At 34.9% G+C, this 6,241-nt stretch overlaps 1 long non-coding RNA gene across 1 annotated transcript; it reads left to right on the forward strand.

Moving 5' to 3' along the window:
• Positions 1-262: 262 nt before the first annotated feature.
• On the forward strand, positions 263-1,859 carry LOC110738066. Its single transcript, XR_002514545.1, has 2 exons — positions 263-912; positions 1,253-1,859. It is a non-coding gene; the product is annotated as an uncharacterized LOC110738066 (long non-coding RNA).
• Positions 1,860-6,241: the final 4,382 nt, after the last annotated feature.

Consider the following 6,241-nt stretch of genomic DNA (forward strand, 5'->3'; position numbering starts at 1 on the left):
GAATTCTCGTTCTCCCTAGTGTCTTAGTTTATTGATTTATTCCATCTTATTAGTAGTATTTTAGAACACCATTTTTCCATTGATTTCGAACTAGCTTAGGTTTAAGATTGATTTGCAATTACTCTCGTTCCTCGTGGACCGAACCTTTATTTGCCATTGTACTTGGTTATAGGGTGTTCGTATAAGTATTGTTTGATTGAGAGTTAGATTGTAGCGACCGATTTAACCCTTGTCATTTACAAATTTTGTTTGACTTGGGGAAAGGGTAGATAACGACATACATTTTCCCCCTCGTCATGAGCATCCCAATGATTCCTTGAAGGAACCGGAAAAAAAGATTTATTTAGGCTACTCGACATCTAGACTATGCATCCCCTTTCCTTAGGCAATGACCCATGATTCCCTCCCCCACTACTACAAAAAGTGGAATAAGAAACGCAAGAGACAAAACGGTTAACATAGATAAGCGTTTTGTAAAACAAAATAGAACATTTTCCTTTCCCAACCGTTCTATATGTTGAAAAATATAGAACAGTTTGCTTATCCAAGCGTTCTCTATTTATTTATCTGAAAAAAAAAAATTATTAAAAAAAAAGTTAATATAGAACGGTGTTTCACAACAACCGTTGTGCGTCTTTTACCTTTAACTTACTACTGTATTACTTCCGTCTAATAAATGGTTCTCTTTTCTAGTTTTCTTCCGTTTGCCAAAAAATTTGTCTAATATAAGATGCTATTACTCTTTTCCTTTAAAAACATAATTTTTAATCTTCAAAATTTTTAATCTTCAATTTTTCTCACGTTCGTAGTTTTCTATTTGATTAAATCCTAAATTCCCATTTTCGTTGCTCTTATAAGGAAATGGAAAATTAGGGTTCGAACAAAAACACATATCTGGAGAAGGCTTCAAAGGTTCGATTCTGTTTTTCATTTGATTGAAATTGTTTAATTATCTTGAAATTATTTGACATGATTAAGGTTTCAATTATCATCCTGTTGTGCCAAAATCGAAAAGAATTTTTGTATTTATTTGACCAGCAATTTTTGTGACGAAATCTTTTTTTTTAAACAAAATTATTTTGGTTTAGATCTGACTTGTTGATTTTGCTTGATTAATATTATTCAGATCTTGAATTTGAGGTTAGTTTTGAATGTATTTTTTCAAGGTTTCGTAAATGGTTCATGGTGAGATTATAGTTCTCATAAATTTATATAGTTTGTTTCAATTCATGGTTTTACTCATGTTGTGCAGTTCGGCCATGTCCACGGCGACCTGATTGGAAGGAGGTAGTCAACTTCATAGGACTTGAGGTGGTCACCATTGACAGATGATAAACGCTATGCTTTAACTCCACTAAGAAGTTTTAACGTATGATTATTTTCCTTTTTTTTTGTAATTTTACTTTTAATTAAATTTGGGATTGTTTTTTATTATTTACATATTAACTTTTTTGTCTTCTGCTTTTCGATATGGAATGTTTGGGGAATAATCAAGAAGATTTAGTTTAATGGTGGAAACTTGATTTTATGGATTTGAGTGATATTAGAAGTGATATTTTTCGATTAGTTGTGTAATTGTTGCTCATATTTTTGCAGGTTAATAAAATAAAGGTGAGAAGTCTTCATAAAAAAGATGAGAAGTCAAGTCTTAAAAAATAAAGATGAAAAGATGGAGTGCATAAAGATTTTTTATTTTTATTATTTTTTTTTTTTTTTATTTGAGAAAATGGAGTGCATACAGATCTTTGTAGAACTAGTTTCTTTTTATTGTCCTTTGATGTCTTGTTATATTATTATTATTTTTTTTACATTAATTGTATAAACTTTTATGCTCTTGTAGTTCAGACTTCAATTTTATATACTGTACTCTATATATTTTTATTTAAAATTTTCTATTTGTAAATTAGATGTCGAATATTGTGCAATTTTTTTTTTATAAAAAAAAAAGTAGAATAGAGAACTGTTGGCTTACAAAACCATTCTCTTTGGTAATGGAATTATTTCCATATCTTAGGAAGGGAAAAGAGAACGGTTATGTCTGACAACCGTTCTCTATAGTTAAGCAAACAAAACACCTCTCTTAACCGTTCTATATACTTTACACATCGCTTAGCAGAAGAACGGTCCTTAGGCGCTCTATAAAGCCTGTTTCAACTGTTCTATAAGCCCTTTTTTATAGTAGTGCCCCGAATAGTGACTCAACTTCTAATTCGAAGGGGCTTTCCCAAAGGTTGTAACATAAGGCATAAAGGGTGAAGGTAGGCTAAAATTTAAAATTTGGCGGTTTACCTAAATTGTGACGCAAAGATTGCGCTTTTCTTTACACCATAACCAAGTAATCACCAAACAAAAACAACAACACCCCCAAGCTTATTCAAATCTATAAATCACAAACATATACACAAAAAGCGTGAGAACGCTTCCCCCCATGCTTAAATGGAGCGTTGTCCTCAATGCTCAAAAAGGGAGAATACTCACATCAAAATATTTTTGGATATTTTTTTTTATTAATAGTGCTTTGTCCTCGCCTCTTTTAACTTTGGACGGCTTTTTCAATTTTGCACTTATTAGTCCATGCATTTTATAACTTAGGACGACTTTTACTCAAACACATTTGCCATTATTCACATTGAAAACATAACACAAACTTGCTTCAAAGAAACCAAATATCCCAACTTTTCCACCATAAACTCCATCAAGAATAATCAATTGCTTCACAAAAACAAGAAAAGAAAGAAAATGAAACAAAAGGCCAAAGATCTAAAGATGTGGCTTGAAAAGAAGGTAATAGGCTCAAATGGTTGCAATAAGGCAAATGTAAACCCAAAAACAAAGATGAAACAAACTATCCTAAAAATGAAAAATACCACCCCGAAAAGATGTCTTTTTCCTCCCTAGATAGCTCGGTCTTGGGTTTAAGGATAATAAATCAAGGTTTATAGATTAGGTCCGCAATAGTCAAGGATCCACGCAACTCATAAAAAAAAGTTGAAAGGCTTGAAAAACAATGAACCTGACATGGATGTAGCAAAAACTCACTAGCGGTGTCAAATTAACTATAGGGAGCAACTACCAAGCATGCCATAAACAAGTAGATTCTGGCTTCATGATCCTCCTAGTTCAAACCAACTACCTTAGCATACACCTATCCTAGAGTCAACCAAGCATACTCTCAAACCGTGCATACCTTTACTACCTAGGAAGAAATTCATTCAAAAGACAAAGTTCGATGTACAAAGTCCAATTCATAAGAAAAATAAAAAGGGTGAAAAAACAAGCCTCAAAAGCATACCACATACCAAGACAAGAACAAAGGAAAAATAAGGGAAAAGAAAAATAAAAGGAAAAGAAAAGAAAAGGAAAGCCATAGATAAAGGAAGAATAGGAAAAGGGAAAAAGGAACTAGAAAGCAAGTTAAACACATTAAACCCAATCGACATACAATTGATCAAATGACAAAATCGTCATCGATCCCAAACACATTAAGTGTTAACAAGAAATCATACTCAAACCGTTCAACTTCCCTAAACTAAACCTAATCTATGCATCCAAAGAAAATAAAGAGAAAAAATTAGAAAGGTCTCACCGGGCTATCCATGCTTAGCTAATAAAGAAAGGCGATTGAAAGAACCACCTTTGTTGCGATCCAAAATCATAAGCATCATCATAAAGCCATGTGAGAACAAGGAAAGCAAAAGAAGCTCAATCACATAAAAAGCCGCAAGCACCTTCCCATTGCTCGTGCTCACTTGATGAAATCCAACTCCAAGAATCCAACCTATAAATCCAAAAGAAAAACAAGTGAAAGAAAGAAAAGATACTAAAAGAAAGAAAATTAATAAAAATTAAAAATAGAAAGAAAAGGGTTAGAAATCTCCGAGTTTCCTCCCGGGAAGCGCTTGCTTATGGTCCTAAGCTCGACCCTTCCTCCAAATCATGGAGGGTCAAAGAACACCACCTTCTTCAAAGTGGCGGAAGGAGCAAATTCCTCTTCAAATTTTAGCAACTTCTCATTGTTGCTTGATGAGACTTCATTCAATAACTCCTCAAAAGCAAGCTTATCTTTCCATAATCTCATTCTCTTTCTCTTTTTCCTAGAAGCTCGTGCTCTTTTCTTTGCCTTGTTCCTCTTTGTAGATGGTTTCACACCATCCACACTCTTAGGGTCATCATCTTACTCTTGAGGGTAGAGCTCAAACCAATGAGGAATGTCAATTTCCTCCTCGTCCATAAGCTTGGGAAGCTTTGTTTTCTCTTCACTATCCTTCTTGCAATCACAACACAAAAGCACATCATCATAATTCTCAAGAACATTTTTATTTGAAGAATCAATCATGCATACATTATCAATAGGGCGAGGGGAATTAACACACATAATTCCTTTCACAAGAGACAAAGACACATTTATTGGTTTTAGCTCAAAACATTACTCATTCTTACCAACTCTCAAGGTAATACGACTCCTTTGACATCTATTAAGGCTCCCGAAGTGGCTAAGTAAGGTCTTCCTAAAATGATAGGGATATGTTCATATTCGCAATCTCAAGCACAATGAAATCAACGGGAATGGTGAATTCTCCTATATTGAGGGGAAAATCCTCAACTCTCCCCTTTGGAAACTTAATAGACCGATCGGCCAATTGAAGGGTCATGTTGGTTGGAAGGAGCTCACCTAGCTTAAGTTTCTTGAAAACAGAATAAGGCATGATGCTAACACTAGCACCAAGATCACAAAGGGCATTTAGGAAACAATTTCCCTTGATTTTGCAAGGTACGGAAAAATTTTCGGGATCTTTCAACTTATGGGGTAAATCATTATGAATAAAGTCTCTACAACACTCCCCCAAATTCACCGGTTCCACCATATTGCAACCTCTCTTATCACTCAAAATTTCCTTAAGAAGCTTAGCATAGTTTGGCATTTGTTCCAAGACCCTCGGTGAAAGGAATATTAAGATGAATCTTCTTAAGAATCTCGATGCATTGTCCAAATTGCTCATCCAATTTGTGCCTATTGAACTTTTAGGGGTAAGGAAGTCTAGGTTTGTAAACCTCATCTTGCTTCCTCTCTTTCTCCTTTGGCTTATCATTGGAATTCTCACTTATCTTGCTAGACTCTTCAAGATTATTCCTTCACTCAAATCACTCTCCTTTTCACCCTTCTTACTTTCCTAGGAACACTCTATTTAAGGACCTTACCACTCCTAGTGGTGATAGCACACATCGGATCCCTAGGGTCAACTTCTTGTGATGGTAAAGAAGGAGGACTAGCACAATCTCTAAAAGGGTTAGCTAGTTGAATGATTTGGTTCTAAAGCATCTTTCCATGAGTAAATAGGACCTCAAACATTTTGTTACAAGACAATGTGAATTCATTCAACTTCTCGGATTAACATATCATGAAATTCTCTAGCCTATTCATTTGAGATTTTTTAGCATAGAAATCATCACCTTGGTTTTTGCGTCTTTGGAGTAAATTGGGGTGGGGTACCTCTTTGAACATCATTTTGAAAATCTCCCCTACTTTGATTAATCCAATTACCCTTACCATGATTTTGGCCGGAATTTTGATTATGGCTTACCATAACCTTGGTTATGATCCCCATATTCTTGGCCATGGCTTTGATCATTACAACCAAAGTTGTTATGGTTACCACAAAACTCTTGGGTCACATGGTTACCATAACCACTATTTTGGTTATAATTATCATAGCTCCCATGATTGTGATAATTCTTATTCCCAACATTCTTTTGAGCATTAAATCTAGGTCCAAAATCATTATTATCAAACACAGTTCACATGCACATTCTCATATCAATCATATCCATCACAAGGAACAATGGAGCAATTAGAAGTATCATGATCATTCTTTCTACATAAATCACAAACCAATCATTCTCTTATCATGCAACAAGAAGAAAAAAGAGGGTTAGAGTAGGAAGATGTACCTCTCCCCTTAAAATGGGAGGGATGAATAGAAGCTTGTGAAGGACTCTCAAGCTTGGTCTTGAGAGAAATCACCTCCTTTCCTAACTCTGAGACCAATTTAAACAAATTGTTGACGACATTAGATCGATTGAGCCATATGTGCTTGTCGATTCCTTCTCTACATCATGCCAATTCATGTAGTTCCTTACTACATCATCTATTACATCCACAACCTCTTCTTCCGTCTTGTTCATAATCGGCCCTCCGGCTCCGGCATCAAGGCTCGATCTACCTTGAGAGCTTAAACCACCA

This window comes from Chenopodium quinoa, unplaced genomic scaffold (assembly GCF_001683475.1).
Source record: "Chenopodium quinoa cultivar QQ74 unplaced genomic scaffold, ASM168347v1, whole genome shotgun sequence".
Taxonomy (NCBI): domain Eukaryota; kingdom Viridiplantae; phylum Streptophyta; class Magnoliopsida; order Caryophyllales; family Amaranthaceae; genus Chenopodium; species Chenopodium quinoa.